Below are 15,288 nucleotides of genomic sequence, written 5' to 3'. Positions count from 1 at the left end.
GCTGGAAGCAATTTTTGCCTTAGTAAACTGAAAAACCCTCAATCAAACAAAGAAAAACTCTCAAGATATACTTAACTTTGTAAACTGTTTGTCAGCAGCATTTGTATTCACTATTCGTACATGCGATATTAAGCAGGTACAAAAATACAGGTCCCTTGGATATGGTTGTAATGAATATAAAAATAAAAGACTTAGTACCATTTCTGCACTCTGTAGCCTTTGTTGTTTGGTGAATACAGTTTATTTGCTTTTATGAGAGTGGAGATTAATAAACAGAAAAGTATAAACACTTGAGCTGACAAAAATTTAGAGTGTTTTATGTTTCGATTTATTATTCATATTAATTGTAGTTCCTTTCATAAAAAGGTAAAATAAATATTAAAAATACTTAAAAAAATCAAAATATAATTCTCTGAGCCCTTAAAAAAGACTATAATCTACCTCCCTCTTTTTTAAGGAATTTCTTATAATATCCTTTCCATGAATTGAAGGAAATTGAGAATGTTTATTTTAAACAATGTTAATTAGATTTTCACATTTATTTGTATAATTCAGTTACATCATAATTATATATATATATATATACACAGACATATATAGATACAAATACACACATATCATGATGCTATGAATTATTTCCACTCTACAGTAAAAGGTACCCTAGCATATGACTTAGCTGTTTTTAAGAAAATTATGAAAATGCAATATTTAATGGAAAGTGACATCGATATCATTTTTTAAAAATTTGTACACGAGCCATGTAAAGAATGTTAATTTATTTATTATTCAGAATCTGTTATATTCATGTTGTTTTAGAAAAAGGAAATTTCTAGATAAAGCTTTGCAGCTTAGATATTTCTAAAATATTATTAAGCTTAGCCAATTTATAATATTGGTATTAGTGGCAAAACAAGTATAATCTTTCAGGATGTTAAATAAAGTCAGAAAACTAATCAAAAGAAGCAGATGAGCTATTTTTGATAGAACATTATTGTATTAGACTGCATCTTTTGTTGCCACCCCTCAGTCATATTCTGTTACTCACACACTGTGTAGACCCTTCTCCTTGACCGTGAGCTGTTCCTATGATATGATGTTACCAAGAGAATACAGTACCACTGGCGGTCTTCCAGTTCAAGGCCAAATAGTTGAGAAAGTGTAGCCATTTCTGATTTTAAGGGTTTGAAAGTCAGCTACCGTAAGAAGTTCAATTACCCTGAGACCACCAGATTGTGAGGAAGCCCAAGCTGCTCCGTAGGAGTGCACAAATGAAGGAGAACTGAAGCCCTTTTGCTGTCAACATCAACTGAGCTTTCGGCCAATAATCGGAATAACTATCAGCCATGAGAGTGAGGACATTTCATATCTCACAATCATGCCAGCAGAAATGAAGGAGTAAAGCAATAGAACTGACTGGTCAGCCCAAAGAATTGTGTTAAATAATATATTGTTATCATTTTAAGCTGTTAAATTTGGGGTCGAGATAACTTTAACAAGTGTCAAGAGGATAAACCAGGTATGATCATCACATTAAAGATTTTGCCTCAATTGATTTTAGTTGAAGCATTTAAGTACCACACAGAGAAACTTTATTTTAATGATGTCCCTACTATTGATGTGTCTGAAACATCAGGGGAGAAGGGAACCTGACTGAATAATTAGAAACATTGAGAAAGTTACCAAACCTTTCTCTGATGGCTTGTGGCCTGGGTTAAGTTAACAAAATACTTTCATACTTAATATATGAAGGATAAAAAGAAATATACAGTAAAATGTAATATAGTGACAGCTGAAATAGTAAAATCAATTTGTTGTACTCAAAATATTAAAAAAATTGGTTATAGAATCTTATTAGATATTTTCATTCTAAAAATATATTTTAAGGCAGAATCCAAAATCTTGGCTTTAAACATGTAATTGTTAGTTTTACATAATTGCTATTTTTAAGTTCAAAATAGTAACTTCACTCATCTCTTAGTCATACACCCACATTCTTATACAATTGCCATAGTCTCCCACCTACCCCTCTTCCCACCACCATTCATTTTTGTACTAGATTAGACATCATGCAGATAATAATCTGTCATTTTGTTTGCTCAGGGACCTATGATAGCATCCACTTTGTTACATATTAACATGTAAATTCCTCTTTAAATGGCGATATAGATGCTTGGGTTATATGTGTGTAGGGGTGTATCTGTATATATTTTTATCTTTGTTGCCCTCCAAATAGTCCTTTCATTCTAGGACACTGGGGCTTCTCCCTGTTTCCTGAATATATGCACCACATTTTTATTCCTTTGCTTACATCTCACTTGTTACATGAAATTTTCCTCACTAAGGCTGCTGTCAAAAAATTTGTGATGTACAGTGATCTTCGAATTCCTTCTGCTCAAGGACCCTTAATAAATCAGAATGTTGACCTTTCCTTCCAGTGGGCCCCTCACTTCCCATTTTAAAATTTTAGGAAGAACTTGGGCAAAAGCCATGTTGACATTATCATTATTCGTAAACCAGAGAGCAACAACCTAAACGTTCATAAAGTTGTATAACAGATGAAATAACGCAAAACGAAGGGGCCTTAGAGAATTTGTAGTCAAGTAGCTCTCTGGTATCTCTAGTATTAAGCAAAAGCATGACTTGTCTAGTCGCTTTGATGTTTACCTATGAGATGTAATTAATGTTTTCATTCAAACACTTTTCACATGATTTAGCACAGCCTGATGCACAATTTTAAATCCATTCATACATGTCACAATTATTGTAACCTGATTTGTCCAATCCGAGTCAAAATATAACTGTAACGACACTTAGAGTATGTTTCCCTGTTCCTGAGTCCTTAGTGTCTCCATTTCCCACGTTCCTGATCTGATCACAGAGAGGGAACTTTATACTCTGCAGATCACTGAAATCTAGAAAATGACAAGAAAATACGTTTATAAAAAAAAAGGAAATACGTTTATAATATAAAGGTGATGCAGAGATGGAGAAAAATGAAATATCTTAGATAGGCTTTGAAAAATAAACTGATAAAAAAATAAAAATAATAAAATAAAATAAAATAATAAAATAAAATAAAATAAAGAAAAATAAACTGTGCCCTTCACTTCCACCTTCCTTATTCTTTCCTGCCCGTGAAACAAAATCCTCCGTGGGGCTTGCTGTGAGATTGAGCCCTGGATCCTGACGTCCTGCTTTAGCCAGGCCAGCCACTGCCCAGGCACGAGTTACAGATTCCCACTGCACCTTCAAACCGCATGACAAATAAAGAATTGCCCTGTCAGGATTCCACCTTAGCTTACCCAAATTGACAAAAAATTTCTGAATGACACTGTTCCAGGGCTCCTGCACTGACAGGAGGCAGTCAAGCCTGACAGCCCTCTCCCTCTTGCCTGTTATCTTGAAATCAATTGCACAGCCTGATGCACAGAATAATGGCTGTGGACTATTCTGCAGGACTTGGCCCATCTGGTCACTGAGGAAGACAGCATTGCCGGCTTCCTATCGACCTGGGAGGAGCATGCTGCTACACAGAGGTGACCTCCATCTCTCCACCTGGCCCTGCTATTGAGGAAATCAGTTTCACAAGTGTGCTCATTCAGAAATAAAAACAACTTTGCACCAAGGCATATCCATCTTTGTCTTTAATTAAGAGCTCTGGCCTCTTGGAGATTAAGCAGCAAAGTGTGAGCAAAGGGAAAGGCATGGATTCTCGGCAGTAGGCACCATATTCTGCGTAAGACCCTTAGTGAAATTCTTGAAATATGTAAGACATTTCAGCAGAGGAAAAAAAATTAATTTGGCCATCTTGCGAAATCCCATATATTTCACCATCGAAGAAAATTCTTACATTGGTGATAACATATTTTTTATTAGCAAAATTGACCAATGTTGCTGCAAAGATTAGTATTTCTCAAGTTGGTTCTCTCAGGTAAAAGATCGATTTATACTTAATTGTTCGAAGTTGATTACATAGCCTGCTTGTTTTACTTTTAAAAAGAATTGTGGTATTGGTGAATTCTAGTAAATGGACCCTGTATCTATGCGGACTGCAAAGTGCTCCTGACTTCTTTATTGGAAAGAAAAAAGAAAGCAAGAAGAAAAAAAGAATAAACAAAGGCTGATTTATATATTTAAGTCAGTGAGATTTATGGATGCTTGTATTTCCATGGTTTTATTTTCATAGTTTGTTTTTAGTATTCTTTTAAACCCACAATTAGCTGGCTTTTAGGAAATTGCTTCATGACTCTACCTGGTGAACTGCTGTTATGGAACTAAACATACACATTACAAAAGTCTGCTCTTTGGGTCTCCTGCCCCATTCTCGTCCTCCTGAAGCACATTCATTCAGCTTCCCAAAGTGATCTTTTAAGAACATAAGTCAGATTATGCCCCTTCTCTGCTCAGAAACTTTCCGTTATCAGTGAATAATCAAATTCTCACTCAACGAGGCTATTGGCTCTGTCCCTACCCACCTCTCTAACCTTGTCATCCCACCATCTCTACTCCTGCTCACCCTACTCTAAATGGAGTACTACTCCTGACTCAGGCCTACACCTTTCATCTAATGGTGAAGTCGGTTGTTAAAATTCATTTTGTCACAGATGTCGGTTAAAGTACTCAACATAATCTCACAGATTACAGACCTCGTGAGGCCAAGAAATTTGTTTGTCCTGCTTACCACTGTATTTTTAGTACCTAATAATAAAGTATATGTTCAAGCAATGCAAAATTAATCATTCACTTAACCTCACATAAGCTCTTTGAGGATAAGATACTAAAAGTGACTGTTTTGTTCATCACTACCTTGGCTAGTGCTTGAATACACAATTCATTTAAATATTTGCTGAATAAATTGACCTAAAGGAAAAAAAATCTATTCAATAAGTGCAATGTGACGCTGGTACAGAATTTAGGATGGTCACAGAAGTTTCAATTATATGGTTGCTTTAGATAGATATTAGAGTAATGTTAATAAATCTACACAGATGAGAGGCATTGTTAATTGATAAAAGAACATGACTTAGAGCACAGTGTTTTAAATTACTTATATCATGGTCCAGATTGTGATTCTGTATTTTATATCTAGTTGTGAGTTTGGGCATAATACTTGTTAATTCATTGCCTTCCTCTTCCACAAACAGTAGTGTGTACCACGTCCTCATACATTAATGTGGCAACACTGGTAAAGTTTTTGTGCAAATGCTGGTATATTGTAGGTGGTTAAAAAATTCATCAATATATGATTAGCTTAAGTAGTATATGATATACTTCTATGGCCAAATGATTGTAGTTGTATACTTCAGTGATTTATAAGTATTTTTGAAGCCTGCTTGCCTCCTCTGTTTGCAGCTACAAAACATAATATCTTCTTCTGGGTAGAGTGGAATATGGAGGGGTCCACAGTAAGCAACAGAAATGGTATTTATACTGCTTAGTGGGATTCCTATTCCATCCTGATCACTGGGGTTCTTATCGCATACTAGACAGTACACATATATAAGAAAAATCAAAATTTCTTTTTAGGGGAAAAAAAGTATTATTTTTCTGGTTGGCATGAACTTCAGAATGAAGCCCTAAACTACAATCTTTAATAAACTTAACTCAATTTGACAGTGAAAGTCTTAAGAAAATAGCCTACTGTGTGAGGCTAATTAACTTCTGATCAAAAAATACAATGAGCAGAAATCTTGGCCAAAAAAGGTCAACAGAATACAAGAAATACAAGTTCCAGATTTGTGGTTAGACTTGAAATTGCAGAACATGCTCAGACTATTTATAGAATCACTATCTATTGTTTCAAGAGAGTAAGTCATGCCACAAAAGTCCACCTTGACAAAAGAAACTTCCATTAATCAGGATTTCTGAACTATTAAATTAGTTTATATCACACGGATTCCATATTTTTTCACGTTGTAATGAAGATTAGGTGTTTCGTGTTCAAATAGTCTAACACAAGACATCTCAAAATACCCCATCAATTAAAATAATAAATGACCAGGATTGAAATTGGAAAATCAAACTCCATTGTGATTTATGAATTAGAAAGGAAAAACAAAAGACCTTTGCTATTGGAAACCAAATAGAATAGTTCTGAGAGCTTACCTACCAAGAGATTTTTTTTAATTAGTATCATTATTGCATATGTAAGTAAACTATGTATGTAGAATTCATTGTTCATTTGTTTTGCCCAATTTCCTCTTTGTTCTGGAAACTGGCTACCTTCCCACCAATGGTTAACAAAAAGAATAGCTATTTTATTTTTTTAAAAGATATTTATTTATTTATTCATTCATGAGAGAGAGAGAGAGAGAGAGAGAGAGAGAGAGGCAGGCAGAGAGAGAAGCAGGGCCCATGCGGGGAGCCTGATGTGGGACTCGGTCCCAGATCCTGGGACCACACTCTGAGCCAAAGGCAGATGCTCAACTGCTGAGCCACACAGGTGTCCCAAGAATAGCTATTTTAAATACTTTGCTCCACCAGTGGTAGCTGATTGGTTCAAAAATTTGTGGCTGATCTAAGTTGAACTGATAAAAGGACCATCAGAGAATTTTGTGGGGTGTTTTGTTTTGTTTTTTGGGGGAATTTTGAAACTGGAAGTAAGAAACAGAATTAGACGTTCTGGGGATAAACTGTAAAGTCATAAAGCCTCAGCATTGTCAGCAATCATGTATGGGATAACAGAAACTGAAGAGCCTGAGAAGAAAATACAAAGCCTATACACAGGGGGAGACAGAGTCTGAATGGCTTTGGAATGTCTGTCTCCCCTCATTCTTGGTTCTTGTAAACCATCCTACATCTTAATGTTTCCATTGTTACTTAAACTAGTTTAAGTTGAGAGTGGTACATAACAGCTAGTTAACCTCCCAATAGCTCTTGTCCTTTCCCTCCGTGGTAGTAGAACAGGTATGTAGAACTCTCACTGGACAAAAGGATAGACTTTCCAAGTTTCTTGAAGCTGGACAGGACTGTCTTACTCCTTCTTTCTCCCTTTACATGGATACAACATGGACATGATGGGTGAGGCTCCAAATGGTCATCTAGGTACACAACGTAGAAGCTGTGCATTGATCTTATGGTACAAAATGTTGAAGGAAGCTAGCTCTCTGGAACTTTGGAGCCACCATTCGGACTCTGAAGTGCTTATGTTTCTGTGAATGATAAAAACTTCCTTTCTTATTGGGCAATCATTATTTTGTATTTTCCCGATCTCACAGTCTTAATCCCAAACAATAATACATTGGCTTTCTGTCACTTGGAAACAAAAGAGTTATAGTGAATATATCATCCCATTCATTTATAATCACAAATTTCTTTCTCTTTCCACTTATAAATAGATGCGATAGAAATGACTAATATTTTGGCCATCTGTTAGTTAATATTTGCCATTTTACTTAAGCCAAAGTTCATTACTTCATTCCAAATTGACCCATCTTAAAACTGATGGCTTCTGACAGTAGTGATGCATTGTTGTCTGTCAGCTATAAACTGAATTTGGATGCACTGAGTGGAGCATCTTTATTCCCTGCACAGCGATTCCTGCTAGTTTTAACTGGGGCTACCCATGTTAACACTGGAAACTTGAGTCCCAGTAGAATGGAAGATAGTCCTTGAAAAACTCTTTCATATGATATGAGATGACTGTTTTAGCAGAAGATTTGTACATTAAATGAAGTGACAAATTAAATAAGATGATATTATATTTACATAAAGAAAGCAAAGTGAAAAGAATATTTTTTTTCTTTTTCCTTTATAGTATTTTCACCCTGTATGTTCAAATTACTTAAATAACATTTTCTTTAAGGAGAAAACCTTTGCTAGAGGCCTATACGGTAAGTCTCTAGCTCCTAGCAATTTGGCTATCAGCATGTCATTTTATCTAATTAGATGTGTGTTGGTTGTTATTACTCCTTCCAAATTGATTTGCACCATCCTGTCTATGTGATAACACAGTTGGAAGACATTTTTTACACCTTTTTCCAAGAATGAAAACTCCAATCAATCAGAACATTTTCATAAATCAGGAATGTATAGACAAAAGGTCATGAGCTTTACATAAGATGATACTGACTGAAAATTTTTGTTCCTCTGGAATTACTATTAGAGCAGATGGGTAAAAGAAAACCAAGGGCACTGATTATCTGCATTCTGTAGAAAGCTACTTGTAACTGGAGCTGTATATTCTCATTTGAGCCTAAGAGGCAAGAGCACTGGCCCTATCATAATCACAAAAAATAAGCAACCCCCTTCTACTCACAATAGTTGGCTAAAGTACTGAAAGCCGAAGGATGAAGAGAAGAAAGTGAAAAGATTTTTATCCAGCCCATTGGTAGGCACAATATTCTCTACAAATAAAAAAATACTTTCTTCTAAATGAGAAAAGTAGAAGGGTACTTTATTGGAAGCCAGAAAAGGATTGCTCTCTGAGAATCATTTCTAGAGGTTAAATGTTGGCCTAAATAGAATATTTGTTCTGCCTCTGGGTCTAGCTGGGTGGGTATTGGTTGGAGTGGGGAAAAAACTAGATAAACCTGAAAAAAGAAGGTATATCAGAGAGAGAGACAGACTAAATGAGAGAAGAGCTCCTAAATTGATATACTTCACAATTTGTTATGGAAAGGATGCTATCCCACTGGTTAACTAGGCACTTCATAGAATATTATGGATCATTTCACTGGCACCTCTAATGAAAGGCTGCCTGCCAGGTAATGGGATTTTATAAAAAGTAAGATGCTAAGGAGCATACTGTTGGTGGAAGACAGTTCGTAGTAGAATTTCTGAATGGAAAAGAGGTCAAACAAGGCAATTGAAAGAACACACTAATTTACCCCACCAGCCAGAACAGAGGGGGTGTACATGTGGTAAGTAGCTAATTTCAAAGATACGCACTCCCCCTCTCACACCTTTCCTCTCCAATCTCAATAAACCATATCTCTTGCTTCTCATGCCCTGGTTCCTTTCCTCATTGAAATCCTCGGTAACCAACAGAATGTAGCAGAAGTGACTCTGAATAACCTGAGTGTAAGTCCTACCTTGGTCTCTTGGAATTACTCTGGGGATGTCAGAGCCACATAGGAAGATGAACCACGATAGGTCAGCTATGCTGTGAGAATGACTGAGTTAGACATCTTGGAGAGGACATATAGCAAGACAGAGATTCCTTGCCACAGCGGTTCCAGTTATTTCAGGAGAAGTGTCAGATAAATGAATAAAGAAGTCGTCTTGAACTTCCCAGCACCAGTAGATGTCACATGGAGAAGAAAAGGTACTCAGCGAACACCGGAGCCAAGTTTCCAGATACATGGCACTGATTGAGTCATCTTAGCAATTACTAGTCATTTGAGCTCGTTCATTTTAGGCCAGAATACCAACAAATTAAATAAGATCCATCCTCGTGTAGTCTGTTCAAATTCTTAGTCAAAAGGAATGGTAGGCAAAATAATACTAAAATTATTGTTTTAGGACACTGAGTTTTACTTTATTTTTTAGTTTAGTTTTTTTTCCTTTCTTTTTTTTCCTCAGCAGTATATAAGAGAAATATGTGACAACAAAATAGTGATAGCTTACGAAAGAGAAACAATGCACAAAGATTGCATGCAGCCATGATGGATATTATTTTTTTTTCTTTTACCCTTAAACTTTCAATACTGGAAGAATCAGGAATATGATACCCAATGCTAAACCTTATTACAAATAGTTTATAATAATTTAATTTGCTAGTTTCATCATGAAATGAGTTTCTATTTTTTTGCAAAAAAAATGTTGAGAAAACTACATGTTCAACATGGAAGAATTTCTTAAAATTTATTTTAAAGATTTATTTATTTATTTGAGAGTGAGAGCATGCAGGGGGAGGTACAAAAGGAAAGGGAGAGAGAGAGACTCTCCAACAGAGTCTCTGCTGAGTGCACAGCCTGACACAGGGCTCAGTCCCAGGACACCGGGATCATGACCTGAGCCAAAACCATGAGTCAGCCCTTAGCAGACTGAGCCACCCAGGTGCCCTAACATGGAAGAATTTTGTTAAGATTCTGAAAATGAGGGATGCCTGGGTGGCTCAGCGGCTGAGCATATGTCTTCAGCTCAGATTGTGATCCTGGGGTCCTGGGATTGAGTCCCATGTCGGGCTCCCTGCATGGAGCCTTCTTCTCCCTCTGCCTGTGTCTCTGCCTCTCTCTCTCTCTCTCTCTCTCTCTCTCTGTCTCTCATGAATAAATAAAATCATAAAACATATCTTGAAAATGATTAGTAAAATAAGTTACCATTATAGTTGTTAGATTTTCAAAACTAGTTTATAGGTCATAGTTTGCTTTATTAGTATTATCAAAAAAAACTTCAAGGGACACTATGGCATCCTATAATGTACCACTAATGCTATTAAAAAATATATTACACAAAGGTGACATTATTAACTCAGTACCAATATCTCAGTATATAGGCAAAAGGTATGATACAAATGATGTTCAATAATATAAAAAATATTTTTCTAATATTTAAATTTCCAACCGTATATAACTTTCCCTAAATTATTAGTATTTTATTTTATTTATTTTATTTTTTTAATTATTAGTATTTTAAAGATATGTTTACCAATTTGAGGTGGGTGGGGAGAGAGGGAATTTTTTTTTAATTTTTAAAAATATTTTATTTATTTATTCATGACAGACACAGAAAGAGAGAGAGAGAGGCAGAGACACAGGCAGAGGGAGAAGCAGGCTCCAAGCAGGGAGCCCGACATGGGACTCGATCCCAGGACCCTGGGATCATGCCCTAAGCTGAAGGTGGACACTTAACCACTGAGCTACCCAGGCATCCCAAAAGAGAGAATCTTAAGCAGACTCTGAGTATAGAGCTGATGTGGAACTTTTTCTCATGACTCTGAGATCATAACCTGAGCTACAACCAAGAGTCACATACTTAACTGACTGCCCCATCTGTGCGCCTCAAAATTATTAGGATTTTTATTCACCTTCTTATAAAACTTTTCAATATTATTTGTGCTAAAGAACTGCTGATATGTATTTGTAGGAGAAATGTCATAGGAGTATGTCATACATGGCAGAATATTGCCATCCTCCTAACAACTGCCAGTGGTGCCCAACAATCACGTGATAGCTGATAAAAACTGCCCATGTTTCTCTAATGCTTTTTAAGTGTGACCACCCTTCAAGAACGGCTGAGCCAGAGCCTATTTGGGGAGGGGCATGTTGATACTGGAGGCAAATTCCCATCCACTGAATACCACACTTTTTTTTTTTTCATATCAAGATTCTGCAATGGGAAAAGGAGGGGAAAATAGATTATGGTCCTAGTATGCAGGTCCCTTGAGCCAAGGGTCAAGTTTAGGGATTAGATGAGCTATAATTAACATTGAGTTTAGTTTTAAATCATTTTTTATTATAACTGAACATAGAGTCTTTGCAAAAACAAAAGTACACAAAGCACAGTTGAAAGCAATGATTGGGACAACTGTTTCCTTTTTATTGCTCACTATATTGAAACTGCTCAAAATTGCTTATATCTGTATAAGCTTAATCATCAAAATAATTATTTGGCCAGCTATTAGATGGGTATAGCACTGGATTCATTAGACTATTTTAGGCTCTTCATCTTGCGTTATAACAAGTTTCTGTATTTTAATCATGTGCAGAGAAAACTACTATGTTTATTAATTATATCAGGAGCTATATGTAATTTACCTACATTATCTTACAACAATGAACTCCATCAAGTAGCCTTTGTTATCCCAACATTACAGGTCGAAAAACTGATACCCAGAGAGCAATAGTAACAAACTCAAGATTACATAACTAATAAATGATTAAGTCTGACATTCAAATTATTGTGTACTTGTTTAGAATGTGTCAAGATGTTTCTCATGTTCAATTCCAAAATTTAAAGGTATTTTGGTGTCTTTGAGAGAAATTATTCACATAACTAAAAATGACATGACAAATTATTTCCTTTCCTGGTACTTTTCCATATCTAATTTCAAAAACATAATAAACAATACTTCCTGAAATTTTGGTTTGGGGGCCAAAGTTTAAATTTATTATTTGAAGCCATACTGAAATCTCAGGTTAAATTAGTATCCTATAAAAATAAAAACACTTTACATAGAAGTAGCTGTAACTAAGAAAAAATAACACTTAACTAATAGGATAGAGACAACCATGTTTCTCCATCAAGGTGAAATGAAAATTCAGACACAACAATTCACCTTAATTGTCCCAGACAAAATAATTCACCCTAATTGTCCCATCTGCTCCATATGAAATGGCTTCTGAAAAGACTATACTCTTCCTACAGGTGAAGGTGAAAAATATACAAAAAAAATAAGCTATTTTTTACATGCAAAACTGTTTACACAGTATATATTATTTAATCAGTATAAATACATATATGTGAGAAGTTGTGGCCATGGACATAAAGAGTAAAATGAAATTTAATTTTAATGCTTATCATGGTATTACATGGCTTTCCATTGAAAAGAAATATGTTCCAAAAAACTTAACCAATAGCTGTATATGGAAATCTATAAGGGACTTCATTTGAATAATTAGATTACATGAAAGATATACATAAATTATTGCTTTCATTTTTGAATAATAACATGTTGTCTCATTAGTGTTTTTTGAAATATCTTCTGTAGGAAGAAGGAATCCCTATTACAAAATTCAAATACTGCTTTAGTATCAATTTTTCTACATTAAGAGCAATATTGCTCTAATCCTTTTTCTCCTACCTAGGCACAGTAGACCATACTCTTCAGAATAAATTTTGAAGGTTTAAAGATGAAGCACTGGATAACTATAAATAATGAATATTCAAATAATTATCATTTCGAAGTTAAGGGATGGCACTAAGCCCATAGCCTAGTGAAGAACAAGGTGTTATTATGAATAATTTTCCCAAATAAACATCCTCTAAGTGTGTGACTCATTATCTTCTTTCTGGTCTTTTTCTACCTCATAATTTTATTCTTCCCACTCTGTTTCTCATTTACTTTACCACAACCCACATGTCTCCTTTATCTCCCATTCTAAAATTAAAGCGTATTTTGATATTGGAAACATTGTCGACTTAAGTTTAACCATTATTGTTTATTTTATACTCTATAGTTACAGGAGTGTTTCTTACTTAAGATGGCACTGACCAACAAACCTTAATGATTGTTTCTTGATGAACATTTGGTAACAGAACATTTCTCCCTGTATTTATTTAGATGGTATAAATATTGAAAAAATATATATCTATTTTACAAGACAAAAGGAAGCACAATATTTGGAAGTGTAGCAATCTCTACAGGAACATTGAGAAAGCAAACAATCCAATTACAAATTGGGTCAAAGACCTTAACAGATACTTCACCAAAGAAGATATATAGATACCAAATAAGCATATGGAAAGATGCTCCACATCCTTCGTCATCAGGAAAATGCAAATTAAAATAACATCGAGGTATTACAATACACCTATTAGAATGTCAAAATTCCAGAACACTCACAAGACCAAATGCTGCCGAGGATATAGAGCAACAGGAACTCTCACTCATTTCTGGAGCAGAATATAAGATGGCACAGTCACCGTGGAGTATAATTTGTGGTTTCTGACAAAACTAAACCTTCTCTTTCCAGAAGATCTAGCAATTGTGCTTCCTGGTGTTTACCCAGAAGGACCGAACACTTACATCTGCATAACAACCTACCTACAGATGTTTATAGCAGCTTTACTCGTAATTGCCAAAATCTGGAAGCACCCAAGTTGTCCTTTATCACGTGCATGGATTCCAGACGATGGAGGATTATTCAGTGCTAAAGGGAATGAGCTGTCAACCTATGAAAAGACATGGAGGAAGCTTAACTGCACATCACTAAGTGAAAGAAGCCAAGCCGAAAAGACTCCTTGCTGTATAAATCCAACTCTTTGGCATTCTAGGGAAGGCTAAAGTATGGAGATAATAAAAAGAGCAACGGTCGCTGGGGTTAGGGGATTGGGAATGCACAGACAGAGCACAGAGAATTTTTAAAGCAGTGAAAAATGCTCTATATGATACCATGGTGGATACATGTCTACGCATTTATCCAAATCTATAGAATGTGTGACACGAAGTATGAATCTTGATGTCAACTGGACATTCCATGACTATGACCATGATGTGTCAATGTACATATCATTTTGTTTTCTTGTTAGCTCTGTTCTTCCAGCTAAAAAAGATCATCCAATTAAGAATTAAAATGCAGGCATGTGCATGACCATACATGTGTTCTCTTGTCCACTAGATTGCACAACACAGTAGAACCTCCTTTATCCTTTTCTCTTGCGTGTTCAGAAACTGCAAAAATAGAACGATGATAAACACATAAATTACTCAAATGACTACATTTGATGGTTGATTTTTGAGTGAATTATCAAAACTTCAGAAGTTCTTTCTTTAAAAGGACAGGGTCTTTAAAACTGTCTTGTTTATCTCTGTCTTTCATGGGACCTAGCACAGTGATGTTAGGAGTTAAGTAGTGAGAAATAATTCCTGAGAACATGGACAAATAAAGAAACTCAAACTCAGATAAAAATGGACTGATCACTAGCCATTAACTCGTGTATTTCCAGCTTTTATGTTAGCAAATGTTATCAAAATTAGAAGCAATATAGTAATATGGAAAAGTCAATCATTTCTATTACTCGCTTTTTATTTCCTTAATGGGAAATTTCAGCAAGTAGTCTAACTTGGAGGCACAAGTTTACAATTTTGTAAAGAGAAGGGAGTTGACTCCTGAAAGATTTACGTGTTTCTTTCCAACTTTAAAACTTCACAATTCTTAAGTCCAGTGACTATCCATGCTGTGTGTCCTGACTGTATATAATCACTCGATTAAAAAACACTTTATGTAATTAATGATTTTACTTAACAAAATAGGGATAGGTTAAAGAAAAGAGATGTAGCCTACCTTTTTACCCTTGAGAAACAAATAGAAGCACTGAAATAAACATTTTAAAGAAAAAAAAGGGATATTACAGTTAAATAGCTATCACAATTTGGATCTTAGAGATAAAAGTGCCACAGGAAGTAGAAATTTATAAATTGTGGAAACTACGTATCTTTGGCCTAGGTTTTTTGAAAAGAGTGTAATGAAAATGTTTCACTGTCCTGACCTTTCATTACTAAAATCTGGGTGTATTTCCTCCTTAGTCTCAGCAAATGGGACATAAATCACTCTCCTTGGCATTTTGCATGGTCTGCTATGCAGGCAGCCAACTTTTACAGATGCCCTTCCTGGCTTCAAAAAA

Source organism: Nyctereutes procyonoides, unplaced genomic scaffold (genome assembly GCF_905146905.1).
Source record: "Nyctereutes procyonoides isolate TBG_1078 unplaced genomic scaffold, NYPRO_anot_genome, whole genome shotgun sequence".
Classification (NCBI taxonomy): domain Eukaryota; kingdom Metazoa; phylum Chordata; class Mammalia; order Carnivora; family Canidae; genus Nyctereutes; species Nyctereutes procyonoides.
This window is presented reverse-complemented; position numbering follows the sequence as displayed.